Source organism: Palaemon carinicauda, chromosome 3 (assembly GCF_036898095.1).
Source record: "Palaemon carinicauda isolate YSFRI2023 chromosome 3, ASM3689809v2, whole genome shotgun sequence".
Taxonomy (NCBI): Eukaryota; Metazoa; Arthropoda; class Malacostraca; order Decapoda; family Palaemonidae; genus Palaemon; species Palaemon carinicauda.
In genome coordinates this window covers 121,562,464-121,590,238 of record NC_090727.1, presented here as the reverse complement: position 1 = coordinate 121,590,238, position 27,775 = coordinate 121,562,464, and the positions used below count along the sequence as shown (strand labels likewise).

The 27,775-nt window shown below is 35.0% G+C and overlaps 1 pseudogene; it reads right to left on the bottom strand.

Annotated features, from left to right (window-relative positions):
- Positions 1 to 16,595: 16,595 nt before the first annotated feature.
- LOC137637838 (rhodopsin-like) lies at positions 16,596 to 22,055 on the bottom strand (annotated as a pseudogene).
- Between the last annotated feature and the right edge of the window lie 5,720 nt (positions 22,056 to 27,775).

Below are 27,775 nucleotides of genomic sequence, written 5' to 3'. Positions count from 1 at the left end.
ATCTATATTTCTCATTATTCACGATTGTTGTGAAAGCGGTTTATTTATTTAAGAGTAAATAAAACACAGTTTATCTTTGCTAGGAGTAGTTGTGAATGATAGAATCAGTTTATCATTTATTTTCTTCATCATAGTGCGATAGTTTAGTTACCTTGGAATGTTTTTTTTTTATCTCATGTTTAATTCCTCCTTTGGAGAACTCGTTCTAAAAGAGGACTCATTGTTATTGATCAGGCTTGTGTTTAAAGACTTGATTTAGATGATATTAGTATAGACCCAGCCGGTATAAAGAAATTTGCTTTTCTAGATTGATGATAATGATATGATGATGATTACTGTCGTGAATTTTTCTCCGACTTATTAAAATTATGATTCTAGACCCGATGGTATGGGCCGATTACAAGACCTTGAAGAGGTTAGCCTTCCAAAACTATCCAGGATTCAATAAAATATGATTAAACTTTACAAATTTATCACAAAAATAACCATTTAACAAAGAAATAACACACTATAACACTTAAACTAATTGATAAATGAAACTGTCTTCTTTAGGGGTCTGTGACATGTGCCCATGAGGCACAAAGTCCACGTCGGACTAAAAAAGACTAAATACACTTAATTTCAATATAATTCCTTGGTAGAACACCTACCAAGGTTCTCGGACGTATCTTACTAAATAAATCTAATCCCCAATCACTGGGATCACAATGTTACAGAGAGATATAAATTACACTCCACACTCAGAAAAAAACTAAGGAGAACCGACCTGGTTTCACGCGGCTTGGAGTGGAGACAGAGAGAGCAACAATTAGAACTTACTTGTTTGGGGGGTATAGGCAGAGAGGACGAGCGTAGCTCTGGACAGCTCTGAAGAAAACTACGATCTCCCGCGCTAACTAAAGTGTCCTTGGGAGAGGGGAGGGAACTCTTACGTTATTTATTCAATAACGGGTTTGATAAAGCTTCTTTATCGACCACAAGACGGAGAAACTGTCAAAGTCTTACTTCAGATCAAAGGGTAAACTTAATACTTCGGCTGAAGGCCATAATTTGCCGTAATCCACCAAACTAGAGAGTCCTTGGCTCTAAACATATACATCAATATTTTTATCGTGGTGCAATAACACAAGATGATTTTTGTGATTCGTAAATAACAAATACTTTGTTTCTCTGACACCCGCTCCTTCCCCACCAGGTGGTTGAATTTTATGCTCCAATATCGTCACGTATTGGACCATACTCATTCGCAGCAAAGCCGGCGAGATCTTCCAATCTTACCTCAATTTAACGTAACGTTTGTGGAGTTAAATGGCAGGACTTTCGAGTGATCAGTTCGAAACTCCCGACAATTATGATGCCGATAAACTGGGCCGAATACAGGAAGTAGCCATACAGTGGAATTAACTGAAAATTATCATTTGCCGCGAAGTTCTGCAAGTGCACAGTAAAAAAAGAAAAAATCTTCTCGTGTGGGCGATGGTGTCCTAGTCCACACACACACGCACACACATATTTATATATATATATATATATATATATATATATATATATATATATATATATATATATATATGTGTGTGTGTGTGTGTGTGTGTGTGTGTGTATAACTTATTAATTTGACTGTGGTTATTAGGGCTTTTGTCAATAAGGATGTTGGTTATTGGTTTTAGTTTTAAGGAATATAGTGTTAAGGATTATGTTGTGGTTAAGTATCCCTTCTGTCCAAGAGTAAGATAGTTAAAAATGAGGAGGTTAGTGCTGTAGAAACCATTATCAGAAAATGTGCCCATGCCCCATTCACTATGTGCTGGGCCGCTGAGGTTTGGAGAATGTGGGCGGGGTTAAGCATTATCCGAGTGTCAATGGTAGTGTTTCTAGCTGGTTCTGGCATCATCGTTCGAGCTGTGTGGTAAGGCTGCTTGGTTCAGTCTAAGTTGGTCATTCACACTACATTTGACCCTCTTCGATCAGGACTGTTTGGGGAATGAATGGAATTTACTTGTCAGACCTTCGCATATGTAGTTCATTCAGTAAACGAATTAAACCTCAGACAATTTCAACTAACTTTGCCGATGGCTGATATTCGGATTGACAAGTCATTTTGTCCAGACTTAATTCTGTTATATAAAAATAACGAATATTTGTGGAATAGTCGGAGCCAGAGGTATTGCGACAAGGCATAAAAAAAGAAAGCACACGGATTGTTTGTACTCAAAATGAAAGAAAAATGTCTAATGCAACTAAAGAAATGGTCGTAAGAAAGAAGGAATTTATGAGGAATTCCTTTAGAAAAGAAATGAAAATAATTTAGACCTCCAAGAAGTCTGGCGTTAGAGCAGATTATGTGCACAACCTTACATTATGGTACTATACAGTCAAATCCAAATGTCCTGGCATCTCCAGTCCCCCACCTGTCACCCCCAATATTTATAGATTCCAGAACTTCAGAAGTAGAAGAGTTTGGTTTGCAGAGAGGAGGGGAATGGGCGGGGGCAGGACTAACCAAAGGGGGGGGGGGGGCAGGGAGAATGCTGGGAAAAGGGAGGACGACGGGAGGGGGAAGTTCTACTTATTAGAGTTGAAAGGTGTATGTGATGGCAGCAGAGGAAGCACAAAACAATTATGTATGAACGTAATTCAATATAATTTCATACCTTCCTAATTCTATTATCAGAATAATACTTTCAACTTATAATTATATGGTATATTTGTTGTATTATTTGCTATACCATTCTCGCAAACAATTTGACAAAAATGATCGATGTTTAGTTTGACAATGTATTTTGTTCCGACTGAAAAATCTCTCTTAAACACAAGCTAGGAGTCTCTCTCTCTCTCTCTCTCTCTCTCTCTCTCTCTCTCTCTCTCTCTCTCTCTCTCTATATATATCATATATATATATATATATATATATATATATATATATATATATATATATATATATATATGTATATATATATACAGTATATATATATATATATATATATATGTATATATATATACAGTATATATATATACATATATATATATATATATATATATATATATATATATATATATATATATATATAATCTCGAAAGAGTGTGTTTCTAAATGTGTGAAGAGTTGGGTATGGCAGAGTAGGTTTTTTAGGGCTGTTACGGGGAAGGAGGCATTTTGTTTGAAAGTAATTCAATATCAATTCATAAGTATAATATTTTCAATAATGATTCCAAATTATAGTTATGGTGTTTAGAATCACTTTTTGTAATATTCGATAAAACATTTTAACAGAAAATTTATTGGATAAAATGATGAACTTTGGTACAGCTTGTGAATTTTGTCCAAACTGAAAACCTTACTTTTACACAATTCACGAGTCCAATAACAATAAATTTTCTCAAGATAGCTTAACTACAATTGGTATGCAACAATTCAGCATATATGAAAAGTATTTTGGTCTGGTCGAGTATTGTTCTCTAAGGATACGGTTTACACTGGGGTAAGAAATTGTGTGCCACCACAAATGAATTCTACTGCATCTTTTAAATTCTATAAAGCCAAGTTACTTGCATAAAATATATTGCATGACAGAATCTTTAAGAATTCTCCGTCATAGTTCCTGACTACAGGTTAATAAAAAATTAATTGATCGGGTAAAAGCTGGGCAGATTAGGATATTTACATTCACTTATACAAAATGCCATAAATATTTAATTGTTTCCATGGTTTGGAACACATGTTGAGTTTACGTTCCCGCTGAATAAGCTTTGGTTCGTTTTTATTTCTTAGCTAACAAGCAATTATATTCAGTTAGTATTAAAGATGATTGATAAGAGAAGAAAAATCATAATTTCATAGTTTTGTATATTTAGATTATAACATGACTTCAGGAAATGGATTCGACAACATTGCCAAACTTTTAATTTGGAATTGCAAGACATTGTCTTTGGATTTCCTTTTTCACCTCATTGATTGTCATCTGCAAATTTCAGGTTGTTAAGATATTTCCCATCAATGTTAATTTCTTCTATTTCCCAATCTATTTTGTTTAATCTTCTAGGCATGCTGTCAATAATTTAGAAATCGGATTTTTCGCACTATTAGAACTGCTTTACTTCCTGTATAGATACCTTCAGGTGTTTTAACAAAAAAATTCATCTATTCTTTGTATATGAAGGGCATTCATTACTGCTGAAGTTTTGACCGAATCAAAAGCTTTCTTGTAATCTATAAAGCCCATGCATTGCGGTTTGATAGATTGTTGATTTTTCCATTAGCTGGCTATAGGGTGGTATTTTTTCAGGTCTTTTTTGCCTCCACTTTAGTGAATTTTTATAACGATAAAGTTTTTTCGAGCTGTAAGTATAGAGCAATCTTCCAGACATTTAGTGTAAAGTTCAGCGAGCTTTACTACTTTGAAATCTCCTCTTCCTATTGTTAAATCAATGGTAGTGATACCTCATCCTGGGTGCTTTACTTCTTCGTGCCTTGTAATGCTTTCTTTACTTCCACTGTTACTTTTGGTACCGGCTTAGATGGTCCATCTTTTCTGTTGGCAAAGTTATTTTTTATATCACTATTGTGTAGCATTGTATAGAAATCCTCTGCAAGATTTATCCCCCTATCTTTTTTCTTGATATTCCCATTTTCATCCTTTAAAGCAAACATCTGTTGCCTTTCTGTATCAAGTCTTCCTTTCATAATTTTTTTCCTTTCTTAGTGTTTCCTCGATTTTGCTCACATTGTGTTTACGAATGTCAAGATTTTATTTTGTTTATTGTTTTTGATAGCCTTACTAATTCTATTTTATTTCGTTTTTATTTTACTCATTTCTAATCTTTTCTTTATTAGGTTTTTTTTCTTTTTTTTTTGCTGTTTTCTGACAGTTTTCCTTAAACTTAGTTAGTAACCTTTCCACCTATCTCTTGTGCTAATTCCAATAGAAGTTTTATTTGATTACTGTTCATTTCTTCTTTATTTGTATTGCTAAACTAAATTCATCAGATTTTTCTCTTATCGCAGGAGTCTTAACTGTCTTAAAATTAGTTTTTCTCTTGCTTTATATCTAAACAAACATTGCTTTTCACCATCCATGGTCGCTTTACCCTAACTTGTTGAACAGTGTTACATCTTTAACTAAATTAACCTTTTCAACGAGAAAATGAACTCTCGTTTTTTGTTTCTTCATTTTGGTTTTCTATGACCATTTTCTATATTCCCTTTTATAAAAAGAGATGTTCCAAGTTTTAAGGCTGTTTTTTTTTTTTTTTTTTTCCAGCAAATTCAACGAGCATGTCCCATCTGTCATTCCTTGTGCCTACTCCAAATTTACCCACTGCTAATTCCCCTGTCTTTATTTGAGATCATGCAAAACAAATGTAAATGGAGTCATGTTTTTTTTCATAAATATCTCCAGATCATCATAAAACTTATATATCTCTTCCGCTGCATAGAATATTGATACATACTTTTGAATGACGTTAAGTGTTTACTTCTTATTTAGTTTGATAATTAATCCTGCAATTCTATCACTGGTAACATAAAATCTTTCTATAATACGTTCAAGATTTCTTTAATAAGAAAGCGCACTCTATTTTCTTCGTTCATTTCATGTCCTCTGAAGCAAAATATATGGCCCTCTTTTAAACTCTATATAAAATTCCACAGTTCTTCTAATTTCATTAAATCTTATATCCCAATTTATTTATTTTGGATCTTCTAGTAACAGCAAGACCTTCCCTAGACATGGTCCTGGCATTGTATGTTGCAAGGTTCAGTTTTCTTTTACACACACACACACACATATATTTATATATATATATATATATATATATATATATATATATATATATATATATATATATATATATATACTGTATATATATATATATATATATATATATATATATATATATATATATATATATATTGTACCAACCGTGTGTCACACAATTGTACATAATTCCTATTGTATATATTATGCTTGTATCTGCGCTCTTCCCTCGCACTAAAAAGAACCTGAATGATCATGTCTCCGGTTTTGCTCTGAACTTTGTCTGTCTCTCGAACATGCCATGTCCTGTTGCCTTGCCGTTTTGTATATAAAGAAGAGTGTTCCTTAATATATAACTCAGTCGTTTATAATCTGCCTTTGAGTTCACACCCTTACTCGGCACCGTCACATTGGTGACCCCGGAGTGACTCGCTCCTCCCGCCTCCCTCACCCCCCTACACCTCTCACCGTTACTATGACGCCGTCAACGCATACCTTCTGCAGCAGTACTAGCCATCGCCAGCCGCCCGTATAGCAACGCCTTTTCAGCTCTCTCAACAACCGTTGGGGGACCAAAGGGCTTCGCTCACCCTCGGGAAAATGACCAGTATCACTCGCCTGCAACCTGCCGCAGACGGCTCTCCTCGTGAGGTGAACCTGCTTCGTGCCCTTATGGACAGCCACTTCATGACCTTCAAAACCTCCATCGACGCCTCCACTCGTGACGAAGAGGACAACATTTCAACTTCAACCGAAGCTGACGTGAATGCCGTAGGACACACACGCCTATGAACGCCGTAGGCCTATGAATGCCGTAGGATATACTCGCCTATGAATGCCGTGGTACACGCCTATGAATGCCGTAGGACACACACGCCTATGAATTCCGTAGGACATACTCGCCTATGAATGCCGTAGGACACGCCTATGAATGCCGTAGGACACACACGCCTATGAATTCAGTAGGACATACCCGCCTACCCCGTGACGAGCCGGAGCGGCAACACAGCCAACCATCATCCACCACTCGCTCGCACCCCAACCAACGACTTCTACAGCCACTCACTGCAGCTAATCGGCGCAGTTTTTTACTACTACCTCTCCATATTCAGGGCACCTATTTAACATGTTCAGTATGTCATTTTTAGAGGGGGAGCCATGTACCAACCGTGTGTCACACAATTGTACATAATTCCTATTGTATATATTATGCTTGTATCTGTGCTCTTCCCTCGCACTAAAAAGAACCTGAATGATCATGTCTCCGGTTTTGCTCTGAACTTTGTCTGTCTCTCGAACATGCCATGTCCTGTTGCCTTGCCGTTTTGTATATAAAGAAGATTGTTCCTTAATATATAACTCAGTCGTTTATAATCTGCCTTTGAGTTCACATCCTTCTCCCTCCTTCGTCACAATATATATATATATATATATATATATATATATATATATATATATATGCATAATCATATGTATTGAATAATCAAGCTACAAATACGTGTTAATATGTAATATATTCTGTATTGGGATTGATTGATTGATATAAAGTTTTCTGGCATCCTGACATCCAAGGTCATTGATGCCGATATCATTTATTATATATAAAAGTAACACAATATTCAATTAAAACTATAAAAGTTAAGATGTCATTATAAAAGTTGATTAGTTTTGTGAAATAAATCTAAAAATGCTCTCGCATAGTAGGACACATCATGTCCAGGAATCTTGGTAAGGATGAACCTGTCATCCTTACCTCGAGCCTCAAAGAGATATTTATTTCTTAAGTTGCTATAATTTGGACATTCGGTCAACAAATGCATCACTGTTGAAGGTACCAAGCAGTCGTCGCAATACGGTTGGTGTTGGCCCCTTAACAGAAACTCGTGTGTTAACCGAGTGTGACCAATGCAGAGACGACAAAGAGTAGTTTCCCACTTACGGGGCATCATGTTATATTTCCAAGGGGATATAACATTCATTATTTCTCTCATATTATTTTAAACCAAACTATACCAATGTTGTTACCAATTATCATAAACCAACTTCTTAATGTTAGGTAAAAAATCATTACAAAGAATGGGATACCTTTTTGGTAGCAACTCTGCTGCAGCATTCTTTGCCAGTATAGTATATCTGCCTTCTCATTTCCAGACACACCTACATGTGTTGGACCCCAAAAAAATCGAACTCCAATAATATAAGGTCACTCTAAAATCTTTAAAACTAAACCTAGAAGACTTCCAGTAAAGGTCTAAAGGTAATTCTCCAGCGTCAACAAGGAGGCTTGGGATAGACAAAGCTCTAAAAGCTCCTGTGGACAATCTCATACCAGCATGGTGTATAGAATCTAAAATCTTTAGTCCGCTTGGGGTGGCTGAGGAGTATATTAGACTTTCATAACTAATTTAAAAAAAACTAATGACTTGTATAACTTCGAAAGAGTTTTGCGGTCTGCCCTCCCCCCCCCCTCCCCCCCCTCCCCCCCCCGGATGTACGGGATAAAACTTTTAAAAGATTTCGAGCCTCAAGACATTTTACTTTTAAGGCTTTCAAGTGAGGAACCCATGTAAGTCTACAAACAAATATCAATCCTAGGAATCTAGCTTCACTTACATATGAGATCCGTTGCCCTTTGATGTATATATCCGGGTCTGGATGCATGATTTTCGGCTCAATAGGCAGGGGTTCAAATCTCTGCCCGGCCAGAAGCTATTACCATAAATAAATTCCAGTGGATATATATTCCCAAGATAGAATTCGGTATTAAATGCCATTGTGGTTGATATTTACACTGATTGAAATCACGAGTGTTAGTGATATATATTCATCATAAATAACCACGTGTTGCAAACTCACAATTCAGCTATCATGGGGGAGATGGGTTTATTTCAAGTCTATGAACAGATTCTTGAATTCGACAGGAATATGTAGGGTGACTTGTCATGAACTTTTATCTCTATTGATGGCTCAGTTGGTAGAGTCCTAGCAGGCATTGTTTTCGGCTGAATAGGCAGGGGTATGAATCTCTGCACGGCCAGTTGCTATTACCACAAATGAATTCCAGTGGATATATATTCCCAAGATAGAATTCGGTATTAACCCTGGATAGGTACGGTGGGTCGTTTGCGACCCCGAGCGTCAAAAAAAAACAGGTTTTTCTCACGTGACTCACCCCTGTGACTGAATTTGTGGGTGATCGACCTGCAGGAGGTGTCTCCCCTACACGCTCTAGTAGTGTCCAGATGTGCATTGCTGTAGCTGTACTCCTTCCCCGATTTCTGAGACGCGTCGGGGTCGTTCGCGTCCGAGTTTACCCTTCTGAGGTAGTTTGCATAATTATCAAAGTTATTACGTATTATGAAATTGTCGTAGAATGGTGCAACTTGTATAGGTTATCAGTTGTGGAAAGTCTTGGTGGATTGTTTGACTACCATGTGCATGTTTTTTTTTTTAGTTAAAATGTCGTTCATCACCACGAGGACCATTTTACCGCGAGTGCCCCTTTTTCATTTTTTTTCATTTTTTTGCCAAGTCATTTTTCCGTAAGATATTGCCAAATAGTGTCGTAAAACTTTTGCTTGTTTAGTGTTGGAAAGTGTGTCTAGATGATCTGGCTACCCATGCATGACTTTGTTTTTGTCAGATACGACGTAGTTATTGGTATATTGGGTATTTAACTGCGGTTACCAATTTCTGTTTTTTTTTTCAATATTTGTAAAAATTACTACGTAGTAAGGAATTGCCGTATATTATTCATTTTTTTTTCATGTTTATGTGTTAGAAAGTGTGCCTTGATGGTTGGGCTAACACGTGCATGTCTTTTTTTTATCTGAGATGTCGTATATTAGAATGTCGGGCATTTTACCGCGAGTGTCCCTTTTTAATTTTTTTTAATTTTTTTGCCAAGTCATTTTTCCGTAAGATATTGCGAAATAGTGTCGTAAAACTTTTGCTTTTTTAATGTTGGAAAGTGTGTCTAGATGATCTGGCTACCCATGCGTGATTTTGTTTTTGTCAGATACGACGTAGTTATTGGTATATTGGGTATTTAACTGCGGTTGCCAATTTCTGTTTTTTTTTCAATATTTGTAAAAATTTACTACGTAGTAAAGAATTGCCGTATATTATTGATTTTTTTTTTCATGTTTATGTGTTAGAAAGTGTGCCTTGATGGTTGGGCTAACACGTGCATGTCTTTTTTTTTTATCTGAGATGCCGTATATTAGAATGTTGGGCATTTTTCCGCGAGTGCCCCTTTTTATTTGTTTTGCATTTTTTTGCTTAGTCATGTTACCGTAAGGAATTGGCAAGTAGTGTCGCAAAACTTATATTTTTATAGTGTTGGAAAGTGTTTCTAGATGATCTGGCTACCCATGCCTATTTTTTTTTTTAGCCAGATATGGCGTATATATAAGTATGTGTTCGATTTTCCTGTGATTGCCATTTTTTCGTTTTTTCCCATTTCTTTCAAAATTACTACGTACTAAGGAACTATCACAGAGTAATATTTCATTTATATGTTTATTTGTCGGAAAATATGCCTTGATGGTTTGCCTAGCACGTGGCTGAAATTTTTTTTTTCTGAAATGCCGTTTATTAGAATGGCCATTTTTCCACGAGTGCCCCTTTTTATTTGTCTTGCATTTTTTTGCTTAGTCATGTTACCGTAAGGAATTGGCAAGTAGTGTCGCAAAACTTATATTTTTATAGTGTTGGAAAGTGTTTCTAGATGATCTGGCTACCCATGCCTATCTTTTTTTTAGCCAGATATGGCGTATATATAGGTATGTGTTCGATTTTCCAGTGATTGCCATTTTTTCGTTTTTTCCCAATTCTTTCAAAATTACTATGTACTAAGGAACTATCACAGAGTAATGATTCCTCTAGATGTTTATTTGTCGGAAAATTTTGTTTACTTTTTTTTTGATTGAATATCATCAAATTTTTTTAGCTAAAATATTGTTTTACATTTTTTTTTTTTCGATTTTATTTCCCTTCAAAAAAAATTTTTTGGGTCAGAATTTTAATTTTATAGTCGTAAAATAATCGACAATTATCCAGCAACCCACCATACAATTTTTATGCATATCCAATAATAATTAGATTAGTAAATAACACCTTGAAATTGACATACCCTTCCTACATTTCAAGTGGCAGATTAGGGAGTCTGAGTCAGTGTGGTTGGCGGCCATTTTGTGGACATATCCGAAGCGTAAGCTGCCCTCTCTATATATATTCTTGTTCCCTATAGAATTTGTGATATTTTGGTATATTTTTACATGCATAAATATCATATTATATATTAAATATATGTATTTTTTTACGAAATTCCCAAGTACTCAAAAAATTACCTTTAGATATGGCCCCTGATATAAATGTAATTTACAAAATAATGAAGATTTTTTTACATATTTCTATTTTAGGATAACATATGTTTATTCCCTAAAAAAATTAGCCACTTCCTATTTCATTTGGGTACCCAAAAAAATTCATGAAATTTGGACAATTTTTTTTGGCCAAAAAAAGTTACCCTTTTTTTCTCATTTCAGATCTTCACCTCCATGGGTCTGACTTCATCCAAAATACATCAAGATGTGTCCTAAACATTCAAGAATCAATTCCTAAAAGGATTTGTGTATATATGTATAAACTTTTTTTTTATGAATTTTTATGTCAGGTCTTTTTTTTTCTACTTAATTTTCTAAAATATTTATAATAAATAGTTTTTCTGCAGATGAGTAGTATTTATCTTTACAGTTGTTTTAAGCATTCATTGAAGTTTTTTTTGGCAAAAGAAAAAAGGAGGTTACTGCAAAAACTGATTTTTCAAGAATTTTTTTTGGCGTCGGGGTCGTTCGCGTCCGAGTATACCCTTAAAGGGGTGTCCGAGGACCGTACCTATCCAGGGTTAAATGCCATTGTGGTTGATATTTATATTGATTGAAATCAAGTGTTAGTGATATATATTCATCATAAATATATTTATTTTTTTTCAGCTATCATGGTGGAGATGGGTTTATTTCAAGTCTATGAACAGATTCCTGAATTCAACAGGAATATGTAGGGTGACTTGTCATGAACTTTTATCTCTATTGATGGCTCAGTTGGTAGAGTCCTCGCAGGCATGGTTTTCGGCTGAATAGGCAGGGGTTCGAATCTCTGCCCGGCCAGAAGCTATTACCATAAATGAATTCCAGTGGATATATATTCCCAAGATAGAATTCGGTATTAAATGCCATTGTGGTTGATATTTACATTGATTGAAATCACGAATCTCTGCCAGGCCAGAAGCTATTACCATAAATGAATTCCAGTGGATATACATTCCCAAGATAGAATTCAGTATTAAATGCCATTGTGGTTGATATTTATATTGATTGAAATCACGAGTGTTAGTGATATATATATATATATATATATATATATATATATATATGTATATATATATATATATGTGTATATATATATATATATATATATATATATATATATATATTATTTGCTAAGCTACAACCCTAATTGGAAAAGATAAATGCTATAAGCCCAGGGGCCCCAACAGGGAAAATAGCCCAGTGAGGAAAGGAAACAAGGAAAAATTAAATATTTCAAGAACAGTAACAACATTGAAATAAAATATTTCCTACATAAACTATAAAAACTTTAACAAAACAAGAGGAAGAAAAATTAGATAGAATAGGGTGCCCGAATGTACCCTCAAGCAAGAGAACTCTAACCCAAGACAGTGGAAGACCATGGTACAGAGGCTATGGCACTACCCAAGACTAGAGAACAACGGTTTGATTTGGGAGTATCCTTCTCCTACAAGAGCGGCTTACCATAGCTAAAGAGACCCTTCTACCTTTTCCAAGAGGAAAGTGGCCAATGAACAATTACAGTGCAGTAACCCCCTTGGATGAAGAAGAATTGTTTGGTAATCTTTGTGTTGTCAGGTGTATGAGGACAGAGAAAAATATGTAAAGAATATTCCAGACTATTCGGTGTGTGAGTGTGTGAAGGCAAATGGGAAAATGAACCGTAACCAGAGAAAAGGATCCAATGAAGTACTGTCTGGCCAGTCAAAAGACCCCATAACTCTCTAGCGGTAGTATCTCAATGGGTAGCTCGTACCCTGGCCAACCTACTACCTATATATATATATATATATATATATATATATATATATATATATATATATATATATATATATATACATATATATATATATATATACACATATATATGATAATAATAATACATATGAATTTATATATATATATATATATATATATATATATATATATATATATATATATATATAATAATGAATTTATATATATATATATATATATATATGTGTGTACATATATATGTATATATATATATATATATATATATGTATATATATATATATATATATATGTGTGTGTGTGTGTGTGTGTGTGTGTAAGCCATTGCTAGTCCAATGGAGGACAAACAACTCAGACAGAAGCCAGTCTATATCCAAAACTTCTCTTAAGTTTGTCAATCCATCTAATTATCTTCTTCCCTGCTTTGATTGCAATCTCTAGGGACCCATTTTGTTATTTGTCATGTCTATCTGATATCCTATTATCCGTCATTCCCATTATATGGTATACCCATATCGTATCTTTTCCTTACATGTTAATAGAATATTCCTTTCTTTAGCTTGCTCTCGTATCCATTTTGCTCTTTTTCTTTCTCTGTGTGCTATTCTCATCATTATTTTTTCCATAGCTCTTTCAGTTGTAACTAGCTTATGTTCTAAGGCTTTAGTAAGGGTCCTGGTATCTGATGCCTAGATTAATACTGGTAGGACCATCTGATTAAATACTTTTCTTTTTAGAGAAAGTATTCAAAATCTCATTTTGTTTACCAAAATCCCCGTATCCCATGCTTTTCCTCCTTTTAATTTGGGTCTCATTTCCTGGTGATACACTTACTGTATATCCTATGTGCGTATATTCATTAGCAATCTCTAGAGGTTTGCACACATTTCTTATTTGTTGTATCTGCATTTTCTTGGACATTATCTTAGTTTTACTCATATTCATTTTCAGTCCTACATTTCTAGTTTTTCTATTAAAATATTCTATCATCTTTTGCAATTCTTCCCTTGATAGATTAAATAGAACTATGTCATCTGCAATTCTTCAGTCGTTAAGGTATTCTCTATTGATGTTAATTTCTATATTTTCTCAATCTAAAGCTTAAAAATTTCTTCTAGGCAAACTGAATAAATCAAGAGAGATGCGGTCTCCCTATATTACTCCATTTTCAAAGGCAATTTTCTCACTATCTTTATGTAATTTTATAGTTGCTTACTTCGCATATATATATATATATATATATATATATATATATATATATATATATATATATATATATATATATATATATATATATATATATCTTTAAGTGTTCTAACATAGGATTCATCTATTCCTTATCTATGAAGGGCTTTAATTACTGCTGAAGTTTTGACAGAATATAGAGCGTTCTCATAATCTACAAATGCTATACATAGTGGTTTGTCATACTTGTATATGGCCATTTGTTGAAAACCCTCTCCTAAAATGTGGCTGCTCTCCTGGTTGATTAAAGTCTATCTGTCTTTATCTCTGGTTTAATATGATCTTTGTAAATATTTTATATGTAATTGAAAGGGAATTTATTGGGTGGTTATTTTTCATTTCTTTCGTGTTTACCTTTTTGTGAACCAAATATAATGACCAAGTTTTTCTAGGCTCTAGCCTAGTATAGAGAATTCTGAAAGACAATATGTATAAAATTCAGCAGGTTTTCCTGCTATGAAATCTCCCCTATTTATTATTTAATCGTTTGTTAGCCCATCTTCTCTTACTCCTTTTCCCCTTTTCATAACTTTTAATGCTTTCTTTACTTTTAATAATGTTACTTTCAGTGTTTCAATATTTCTAGCGTCAAAATTATTTGATATATCACTGTTGTATATCATCGTATAGACATCATCTGTAATTTTTATCATTTCATCGCTTTTGTTGATAATAGTTCTATTCTCATCCTTTAAAGCAAATATTTGTCAGTGTCATGTTTCAAGTCTTCTTTTTATCAATTTGAGTCGAATTATGTTCAGGAATGTCATGGGGTTTTAGTTTATTTATTATTTTCGATAGTTATACTAACTTTATTTCATCTCTCTTGGATTTTTCCCTCATTTCCAATCTTTTATTTATTAGGTTTTTTATGTTTTCTGAGTTTTCCTTGACCTTGTTAAGGAACTTTTCCATATATCTCATGAGCTGATTCTAATACGAGCTTTGGTAAATTACTATTCATTTCTTTTTTACTTCATTCCATTTCATCATGTAGCTGGAAGGACCTATTTTGTATTGCTAAACTAGACTCATTAGATTTTTCTCTAATTACAGTAGTGTTTATTTTCGTTATTTTCTAACATGCAGACAAATTTAACTTCTCACTATGCAATTGTTCTTGACTTTATATTGTTTAACACTGCTATACCAACAAATATAATAACTTTATCATTGATAATAAAATCTGTTTCTTTGTTCATTTCTCTATTTGGGATTATCCATGTAAATTTTCTATATTCCCTTCCTTCTTGCGGATACTCCCAGTATACCTACTGCTGATTCTCCTCTCTTCGTTTGACCAATCTTAGCATTGACATCACCCAAAACAAATATAAATTGCGTCCTATGTTGTTATTTTTCGTCAAAAATATCTTCAAATATTCATAAAACCTTTACATTTTTTCCTCTATATGGAATGTTCTTGGTGCATAAGTTTGAATGATCTTTAAAGTATACTTCATATTCAGTTTGATATTCAGTCCTGCAATTCTATCACTAATACTACAAAATACTTCTGTTTCATGCAGGATTTTTATTAATAAGAGAACCAAATTAATTTCCTTTGTTACTTTCATGTCATCTGAAACAAAATGTATGGCCCTATCTTAATTCTATATAAGACTTCCAGTTCATCTAAGTTTACTGAATCCTGTTATATCCCAAATTATCTCTTTCAGTTTTTCTTGTAACAAGCAAGTTCCTATTTCTAGACAGGGTATTAAAATTGTATGCTGCAGGGTTCAGTTTCCATACAATGATATATATATATATATATATATATATATATATATATATATATATATATATATATATATATACATATATATAATGTGTATATATACATATATATATATACATATGTATATATATAAACATATATATATATATATATATATATATATATATATATATATATATATATATGTGTTTGTATATACATATATATACATATATATACATATATACATATGTATATACATATATATGAATATATATGCACATATATATACATATATATATATATATACATGTATATATATATATATATATATATATATATACATATATACATATATAAACATATGTATATATATATATATATATATATATATATATATATATATATATATATATAACAGTGCAAGTATGTCCATATATATTTACATATATACACTATATAGAAACACATACGTGTGTAGGCACTTTCAATCTGATTTCAAAACATTAAAAATTACTTAGAATTGAAACACCGTTGTAAAAATATCTTGGTTAAATCATACAGTTTGACAATAGACATACATAAGGGGACTGTTATGTTCACAAAAAAAATAAAAAGATTTTTCTACGATTTTCATTATACTTTTCTTAACTTAATCATCATATGACTCATCTTGTATTCGTATTATCTACAATCTTTCGCTCTCAAATCAAAAGTCAGATAAGGAAAATCAAACAGATGTTTTGATTTTTTCTTAATGCAAAGGATTTATTAAGGTATTCATGAAAAGAAAAATAATAAAATCTGGATATCTAAATTGATCGTTGCCATCGTCTTGGCTTCGGAAATGGGACAATGAGTTCTTCTTCGTCGTCATATCATTATAAAACAGTTCAATGCTTCTTAATGCCGCATTTCCTGGAGATTTCTATTCCTTTTCATTGGTAGATGCAACTGTCGTGGCATCAGAGGCGTTGCTGGCATCATCATCTCTTTCATTAGCACATGAGAGGCATGGAATCTTCTTTTCCATACCAGCTATGTATTTGGGATGACTGATAGCATAAACAATAGGGTTGTACACTGCATTGGCCTTAGCAAAGACTGAACCCCAAATGGAAAACAGTGGAGTGACCATAGGCTTGTACAAAAGACCTGCCATATTGATGACAAAGTAAGGAGTCCACGCAATAAACCATAGGGACACAGTCGTTAGGGCAACCATCGCAAGACGGCATTCGCTTAAAGTCTTTTTAGCTTCTGGGTCATTTCTCAGGGACTTTTTATCCATTTTTTTTTAGCTTGTTCCCATATTTGTTTTTCATGGTTGAAAACAGCTTTCATGATGAATGTATAGCAAAAGATAATGAAGAATAGAGGAAAGATGTAGCAATCTGTGACATAAAGATACAGTGAACCCTCGCTACTTCGCGGTTCGACAATCGCGGATTCACCACTTCGCGGGGTTTTCCCATAACCCATATATATATACATATCGCGGATTTTCCGGAAAATTCGAAAATACCGCGAAATCTGAAGACAACCAAATACGATATTTTGTTACCTGTAATTCCATTAATACTGTAATTAGTAATATCTGTTCTTACTGATTGTTCATTGCATTACATATGATATATAATTCAGCACAGAAAGAAATAAAACACGAAAAGAGAATGTGATCATACGATAATTCAGTACTGTATACAGTACGTAGTAAAATTAAATCGAACATGAAACGCAAATCAGATGCAGTCATACCATATTAGAATGGTGTGTACTGTAATGGATGTGCTTCTTTTCCATGAATCTTTTGTATGTATACGTACGTAGTACAGTACTGCATCCAATAATATTCTTTGTTGCAAAAATCACATTTCGAATAAGCGTACGAGAGAGAGAGAGAGAGAGAGAGAGAGAGAGAGAGAGAGAGAGAGAGAGAGAGAGAGAGAGAGAGGCGTAAAATAGCGTACGTAAAGCTGTATTATTATTATTGTTATTATTATTATTATTGTTGTTGTTGTTAATAAAATTATTATTGTTATTATTATTATCATTATTATTATTATTATTATTACTGTACAGTATTATTATCATTATTTATTATTATTACGGTATTTACTTAATCTACGTACGTTCGGTATGCGCGGGGCATCTTCTATGAGTAGGTAACCAACGCATCATAGTACTGTAAGACGGGTTGTGATTGGTTCAAGCGCTGATAGATGACGAATCAGAACTCAAGTTTTGTTATCTAGCCTGTGATTGGTGTTTTGCCCGCATCTCCTACCCGCAGCATCAAAGTTCTCGCGGGGCTGGATCGTCCACTCTCTGTTACCGCGTATCGCTGAGTAGACGTTCTTAAGTGTGTGAATCTGTGCTGTGTGCGACTTTTTTAAGTTGAACTTTTTGTTACTGTAAATCCTACTGTAATGGCTCCCAAGCGTTCTGCTTCTCTTAAGGCTGGTAGTGAGCCTAAACGCCACCGAAGGATGATGACGATAGCTGAGAAGGTTACGCTTCTCGACATGTTAAAAGATGGTAGAAGTTACGCGGCCACCGGCCGCCATTTTGGCATCAACGAATCTACTGTTCGCTATATCAAGAAGGACGAGGCGAACATTAGAAAGACGGCTGCAATCACCTTTAGCAGATCAGCGAAGCAAGTCGTTACAACGCGTAATAAAACGATCGTACGCATGGAAGGTGCTTTAGCTGTGTGGATTGCCGACTGCCGGAAGAAGAACATAGCGTTGGATACGAACACCATCCAAACAAAGGCTTTGAGCTTATATGAGAATTTTGCTGCAAAGGAACCTAAAGACGACGACGGCAACCATGCTGAAGATGATGATGATGCAGATGATCCTCAACCAGGGACATCCACTGATTCCCAGCCTCAGAAACGTTTTTCCGCAAGCAAAGGATGGTTCGCGAAGTTTCAGAAACGCTTCGCCCTGAAAAGCGTTTTCCTGCATGGGGAGTATGCTTCCGCTGACACTGCCGCTGCTGAAACTTACGTGAACCAGACGTTCAAGAATATTATCGCCGAAGGTGGATACAAGCCGGAACAAGTCTTTAATATGGATGAGACTGGCTTGTTTTGGAAGAGAATGCCGTCGCGAACTTTCCTGTTCAAAGAGGAAGCCAAAGCCTCTGGCTTTAAAGCATTCAAGGATCGCGTTACCCTCGTGATGTGTGGCAATGCTGCTGGATTTTTGTTAAAGCCGGGGCTTATTTATAAGTCGAAAAATCCTCGCGCTTTGAAAAATAAAAATAAGAATCTCCTTCCCGTGTACTGGATGCATAATCAAAAAGCATGGATTACGAAGATGCTGACCTCCAACTGGTTCCATCAGTGTTTTATCCCGCAAGTCAGCAAATATCTCTTAGAGAAGGGCTTGCCATTCAAGATCCTTCTCCTTATGGATAACGCTGGTGGACACGCAACTGACCTGTCGCATGAGGGCATTCAGGTTGAGTTCCTGCCACCCAACACCACGTCATTAATTCAACCGATGGACCAGGGGGTTATCAGGGCGTTCAAGGCCCTCTACACGAAGAATACCTTGGCGGACCTCGTTGCATGTGTGGATGCTGCCCAAGATGACGAGGATGAAGATTTTAACTTGAAGGCGTACTGGCGGCAGTACACCATAGCCACGTGCCTGCAGAATATTCAGAAGGCACTTCAAGAGATGAAACCTGCAACCGTGAATGCGAGCTGGAAGAAGTTGTGGCCCGATATTGTTTACGACGACAAGGGATTTACTCCGTCGGAAATCCAACACTCTGCAATACGGAAATCTGTGCAGTTGGCTGCCATAATTGGAGGTGACGGGTTTGGCGACATGACGACTGAAGACGTCGACGAGTTGTTGGACTGCCATTCCCAGCCCCTAACTGACGCAGACCTCGAAGACCTGACGAAATCGGCAAGTGAGGAAGAGAGTGATACCCAGGAAGAGACCCAAGAAAATGTCGAAGAAACGGGCTTAACATTAGAACGGCTTGCCAAGGCCTGCAACCATGCGAAGGAGTTGAAAGAAATGTTGCAAGAGTGGGACGAGGATATGGTTCGCTCGATGCAATTCTGCAACAAGATCGATGAAGACATGACTCCCTACAAAATGCTCTTGGATCAAAAAAAGAAGCAGCGGCAACAACTTCCGATCACAATGTTCTTCCAGCCTCGCAAAAAAGAACCAGTTCCTCCTGCTAGTACGCCTTCGGAAGAAATTGAAGAAGTTTCCCAGGAAGAAGTTGAAGAGTTGTCCCAGGAAAAGACACCTCCGTCTGAAGAGACGTAAAATACTATCATTGGCTGCACAGTAGAACACATCATCAGCTTCATCATCATCATTTCCACTGTGCAGCAAATTCATCGCCATCACCATTCAAGTTTTTCTTCAACTTCTTTCGTGGTGAGTACAGTAACAATCTTTATTTTTTACTTTAATATTCTTACTGTACATTCTAAAACTGTATTTGTGCCTGTTTTATAGTTTAGTACTGTACGTACTGTATGCATTAAGTTAAAGGGAAGGTTTTAAAAGTCTACATGTTGTAACCTATCATATTTTTTTTGTTTAAAATTTACATTTACGTACGTAAAACAATCTCTCTCTCTCTCTCTCTCTCTCTCTCTCTCTCTCTCTCTCTCTCTCTCTCTCTCTCTCTCTCTCTCTCTCGTAAATTGTTTTCCTGCTTTGCTACGTACAATACTGTATAATTTATATTTGTAAGGTAACATATTTTGTAAATGCTTTTACTGTAAATACTGTATGTACTGTATCATTATTTATCACTATCATCATGCGCGTTAAATGCCTTGTTTGTTCTGAGCGTGGTTGTTTACTGAGCGTACACGCCGTCGTTTCAGGCGGCGTCATAAAGAAAAACATTTCATTTGGAAATCCTAAGAAAAATACGTAAACTAAAACATTGGTAATAAAAAAATCAACATACAGTACTGTATAATCAATATAATCGATGCAAAAACTAACCTATACATATATGTATACTGTACACTAAATGAGTTTGTTTCTTCATTATGATCAGAGATGAACATAAACAAAACATTGGTTGCCATTTTTTATCGTGCTTTTTAGGTGTTTAGGAAACGCATGATATAAAATCGCCTTTAATATTTGTGCCTGTTTTAGTTTAGGGTGCTGTAGTACATGCATTAAGTGTTCTGTACATTAAAGGGTGGTTTGTTAACAGTACTACGTACAAGGGAAGGTTTTAAAAGTCCGAATATACATGTTAAATAAATAGGTAAATATGATGTCACTACTTCGCGGATTTTCACCTATCGCGCCCGCGTCTGGAACCTATCTACTGCGATAAACGAGGGTTCACTGTACAGGTATACATACATACATATACCAAGGCACTTCCCCCAATTTTGGGGGTTAGCCGACATCAACAAATGAAACAAAACAAAAAAGGGGACCTCTACTCTCTACGTTCCTCCAGCCTAACGAGGGACTCAACCGAGTTCAGCTGCTACTGCTAGGGTGCCACAGCCCACCCTCCCACATTATCCACATTATGCCTTAGATACAGGTATACTTGACTATAAATATCTTCAGAGAGGTAATCAGTACCGCAGGCGGTCATGTTGCCTTCAGGAACATACCTGCAAAAGCCAAAGAGAGGAAGAACACCCCAAAATAGTGTTTATGCCCATACAATGAAAATTCGCAGTAGAGCACCATTGGCAGTCAATGGCTGTCCTGAAAGACCCTTCACGATGACATTGTAACGATCCAAAGTGATAAAGACCATCGACCAAATAGATGCAGTTCCGAAGACAGAACCCAACATTCCTTATATGTGGCAGGCGATATCGCTGAAAGCCCACGTCTGATAATAGCAGTTGACTAGAATTGGTGGGCACATGCAAAACATCATTCCAAAGTCAGATAGAACCAAATTCACGACGTACATATTAGCAGGAGACTTGAGAGACTTGGTGCACATGAAGACCCAGATGACAACGAAGTTAACGCCAATAGCAAGGGTGCTCGTGACGACCATCCAAAATGAGATCAGATTATACCAAAGAGGGTTCATAGGAGGAAACTGGTACCAGTGGGTATCAACCATATAAAGGAGGTCATGGGGCACCGTGTCAACTACGGTGTAGTTGCCGTAGGGCATACCGCTACTGGTCATGTTAGTGGGATCCTCCCAGTATCCCATCTGTAACAAAAAAGAAAAACTAGCAGGATGAAATTGATAAAAATTAGTATTAGCAAAAAAAAGGAATGACAAAGAGTCAAAGATACTTTTCAAATTTGGATATGTAAAAACTACATTTTAGGCGTTGCATATAACACTTTCGGATGACCATAGTTTGTAATTAAATATATTCATTATCCAAAAAAAAAAAAAAAAAATGTGTGGAGTGTAGTACAATTTATCCATAAGTGAATTTAGATAATGATATCCTACTGATATATCTACGTTGAAATAATATTGCACATCAATTTACCGCCTTTGAAATACATTATTGTATTGTTGAGGTTCCGGTGTTATTTCTGTCTGAAACTTGTGCATTAAAATTAAGTATATTTTTATGGTATTTTCTTTGTCCCCTTGAATTGACTTTGCACTCTTATTTAAGTTGGATACTATTCCACCTTTTGTGGACTTAGTATGGTATTTTGGTGAAAACTATTTGAAAAAAGTTTAGCCAGCCATCACAAGTGGCGACCGTGACAGGATCTTTCGTTCCTAAGTATTCACCAGTGTATGTGCATAAGTAATTCTTGGGGTTATTTTTCAGGCAGCATATTTTCACCTCCTCGTAGTTGTCTTGTGTAAATTTAGTATTCTGTGTGAATAATAGTGGTCATTATGGTTGTTAAAGTATTAGAACTCCTTAGCGGAGAGGGGTGGCAAGAGAGGCTTGCAGAGTTGAATAGGGAAGACTTAGAAATTATAGCACAGCATTTTGAATTGGGATATGAAGTGTCCATAAGGAAGGGCGTATTGATATTGCAAATTTATTAATATGTAAAAGCAGGTGGGGAACAAGAAGTGAAACCTGATAAGGGACTGTGGTCTGTAGAAATTTTAGATAGGCAAATTGCTCTGAGGCAGAAGAAGTTTGAAATAGAAAAGTTTAAGGCAGAGGAAAGAGAAAAGAAGAGGCAGCATGAGATTGCCATGAGAGACACAGGTTCCTCTTCTTCCCCTCCTCTTTCCCCAAATAGGTTAGTAACGCCTGCTATTAATTTAGTGGAGGCTCTCAAATTCGTGCCTAAATTTGAAGAAAACATTGTAGTAGAGTTTTTTGCATTGTTTGAGAGGATTGCAGCAAGGCTGGAGTGGCCCCAAGAGTATTGGACCACTCTTATACAAAGTAAATTGGTTGGAAGAGCTCAGAGGGCGTATGTAACTCTGGAGGAGTATCTCTCATCAGATTATGAGAGTGTGAAGGCTATAGACTTGAAGGCCTATGAGTTAGTCCCTGAAGCCTATAGGCAACGCTTCAGGAACTTAGAAAAAAGTAGGGAACAAACTTTTATTGAATTTGCAAGGTCGAAGGAACAATATGCTAGTGATTGGCTCAAGTCCAAGGAAGTGGTAAATTTTGAGAAATTAAGGAAAGTGGTCATGACATAAATAGCGACCTTGCCAGGATTGGGTCTGTTTTGGCTGGTGGGTCTGTGGCATCTTTGGTGTGATAGAGTAATCTGAAAAAAAAATTTCCAGTAATTTTTTTTTTTTTTTTTTTAAGCGTAGAGGTATCAGGTTGTTTGAGTTTAAAACATTCTAGTTTCAATTTTTCTAACTGCCCTCTCTTCTTTTAGGTGGGAGACTAGTTTACTTTTGTCACATTGTGAGTGACAAGAGTCAGTCAGGTTTGGGAAGCCAAATTCACAGGTTCTCATGATGCAGTCGAGAATGAGCAGCAGCAACAGTTTTGAAGTATCACCTAGTTGATGGTGATGGTCCTGATACAGCAGGTGTGGGTCACTTGACGTCAACCCAGCTCCCGAGGTCGAGATGGTGACTAAACCATGGTTACCAGTTTTGAAGAGATATACTTCGGTGGCAGCGAAACGGCTGTCGCATTGACACTGTCGTGGTCGTTACCGTAAAGTGTACGATGGTCGTCCTCGAGGATCATGGATTGTGTTTCTGGATGTTTATGATATGTTGGAAGAGCAGTGTATGGCTCTTCAGTAATTACGGTGTATTTCATTTCGTGTATGATAGTTCATTAACTGGTTTTGTATAGGTGTTGAGCAAGTATTAGCTCTTGTTATTTAGTGAGGAGCAAGTGTATGGGCTCCTCTTTATTGTTTTATTAGTAATGAAAGATTCTCTTAATTATTTGTCATTACTGCTGCTTACTGTGTTTTTGTTAATGAATTCTGTTAATTATATTTATCATCTACTTGAAGTTTAAGTTATCTTTATTTGTAATTTTAAATGTTATCTGAATTTAAGGTAATGATCATTTAAGTCACTGTGCTTCCCATTATCTGTGCTCATTGTAATTATAGTATATAATTTTTGTATAATAAACTAGGTACTTTAGTATTTTCTTTTATACCCACCCCTTTAGTTGTTACAGTCCATCAGTTCATTCCAGTCTCATTTCTTTTAGTATTTTATGAACCTAATTGTCATGAAGGAAAGTGTGTTTCTGAGCCTCCAACCTTGAAGGTCACGACTATTGCTGTTGGAACTATATTTATTCATCGCCACATTGCAGAGCTACGTTTTGAAGCTGTATAGCTTATTAGATATCCTTACTCTGCATCAAGGACTTTTTATTCTGCATTTTGTGTACTGCCCTTGGTTCAGTAAAAGCCAAGGGGACCTCTCTGTCGCAAGGTAATAATAGTGATACCTATATTTATTTATCGAGATCACGACCTTATGATCCTCTGCTGACGTCATTAGCGTGTGAAAGCCTTCCAATACCATAATTTTGAATCAATTTCGATTATATTTGTTAGGATATTCTTACTTTTCACTTGTCTCCTCTTTTCTGGACACTCTCCCCTTTTAGTATGTAGGTGTTGATGACCTTTCTTTAATTGTGTAATTTTTTTCTTTTGCAGGGAGTTTAAGAGTGAGTGTTTCTCATTAATTATTGTATTGTTGAGGTACCAGTGTTATTTCTGTCTGAAACTTGTGTATTAAAATTAAGTATATTTTTATGGTATTTTCTTTGTCCCCTTGAATTGACTTTGCACTCTTATTGAAGTTGGATACCATTCCACCTTTTGTGGACTTAGTATGGTATTTTGGTGAATACTATTTGAAAAAAGTTTAGTGTTTTGTGTGGTAGTCAAGCCAGCCATCACAATATTCATATATATATATATATATATATATATATATATATATATATATATATATATATATATATACAAGCACAAATACACACATGTAAATATATATATATATATATATATATATATATATATATATATATATTTATATATATATATATATATATATATATATATATATATATAAATATATATATATATATATATATATATACATATATATAAATATATATATATATATCATATATACTGTATATAAATACATATATATGTATGATATACATATAAATATATATATACATATATATATGTATTTAAACATATATATATATATATATATATACATATATATGTGTATATATGGTATATATGTAAATATATAGATATATATGTATATATATATATACATACGTCTATATATATACATACGTCTATATATATATATATATATATATATATATATATATATATATATATATATATATATATATAAATGCTGAATATAGGTATATTTGTAGTATAAAATATGTTGAACAAAGCAGAATTATGTTAAAAAGGTGAAGAAATAAAGGAAAAAGATAGTTGAAGAACTTTTAACAAATTCTAGCCTCTTTTTACCCTACACTCCATTTCACGCTCTTATCTGTTCGAGATGCTGCCCCCAGGGCTGTGAGTGGCTTCCACAGCGACCAAGCACCCTATATACTCCGCAGCAAGGTCCGTGCTCCGCAGATCACTTCACCCTTAACCGGAAAATTAGCAAAGAAGCTCAAGGAATACACGGAAATATGCCAAGACTTTCCTAAGTAGCTCTTCGATACACGAGAAAATAACAATCGTATTTCGGGAAAAAAAAAAAATTGCAGACGAGTAAATGTACGAAAGACCGTTCAAATATTCATGCACACATACACACTCACATACATATATTAGGGGTCGGTTACCTGATGTGTCCTCCGAATGCCTTCTATCAAAGGTATCCTCTTCCGCCAAACCTTTTTCCTTCTATTTATCCTCCAACTTAACTTTCTACCTAATGCTGGGATCCCACATTCCCGTATCTCGCTTCCGTTTTCTCCCGTAAGAGAATTCAATGGTAGTTGGCAATGAAACACAACTAACTTTCAGGCTTGGTACTTCTGGCGTGTAGACTCACGTCTTTTTTTTTTTTTTTTTTTTTTTTTTTTTTGAGAAAACGATTGGATTCAAATCAACGTAGGGCCCGTACTTGAGCAAGAAAACTGATTTGGTGGGTTTGGCGTCCTGCTGACGGTAGCTTGTAGGTAGGACATAAACATGGTAAGTTTATGATGGGTAAATCTTTAATTAGGGAGTTCCACTGGGTATATCTGGCCAAGGTCTATAGACCTTGCATCTGGCAACATTTCTGATCGACATACGAGCGGAACATATTGAAAAAGTCGGACCAAGGGGCGCAAGATTATTTAATTAATAGTTCAGTAACATGCATCTATTTTTGTATGTTGTATACTTTTGTCACAATGTTGTGTATTTTCCCATAACGAATTCTCTTCTGCCACTATTGTTTGTGCTACTTCATGTATCATTAAATCACATACACTATGAAAGTAATAATAACACCACACGAAATTAAACATGTCAAATATATTACAAAAACTAGTCAATATCATATTAGAGGTAATGATACTTGAAATGCCAGAATAAAAAAAAATACAAATAATTAAAGGAAAATATAATATATAATGCAAGCAACAATAAAAAACTTATGAAATGAATATCTCGAGTATATTTCCGGAAATAGTCAATACACAAGAGTTCGTTTAAATTAAAACGAAAGTTAGGCCAAATATCGGCCTTCTGTCAAGAGTCGTCGTCTCCTATTTAATTAAATGGTATTATTTCATTCAGATTGGCTCTAATGCCCTTCAAGGCTGTCATCAAAAGATCCTACAAAATTCTTCAATTCTTTGACAAAATAATCAGAAAACCTCAAAGCCATTAACAGTATACGGTAGACTGATTATTATCCAGTAGTTCAACCCTTTTCCTCCACCTCACTATAAGCATTTAATGGTTTGACACGCTGGTGCAAAGAGATTAAGTTCTTTGACAGATAATCAGAAAGAATAAAGTCTTTGCCAGTAAAGACAGATTCTATCTAGGTTATTTTTCTCCAAGGTTAATTTTACTACTGAGAGAGAGAGAGAGAGAGAGAGAGAGAGAGAGAGAGAGAGAGAGAGAGAGAGAGAGAGAGAGAGAGAGAGAGTTTTATTCTTTATTCTTTGCCGTATTACATGAAGTTTTACCTTTTGCTTTAGTTATATCTAAAAATTAAAGAAATGTACAACTGAGAATTATTTAGCCAAAATTGTTTATAGTAACCATTTCAGCTTGTAGGTTGAAACCAGATATTTATTCAAAAGGAAATTAGAATTAGTTTCTATTACTATAACAACTAAAAACATCACATGCTGTATGTTTAACTATGTTGGGTATGACGGGTTGGCCCCAAAGTTCGACCGTATATTGACGTACCTATTCACAAGTCAAACCGGCTGCTAACAGGAACATGCGGATGTTAAACATAAACACAAACGTACTTACAAAAGACGGGCGTTGCAATGG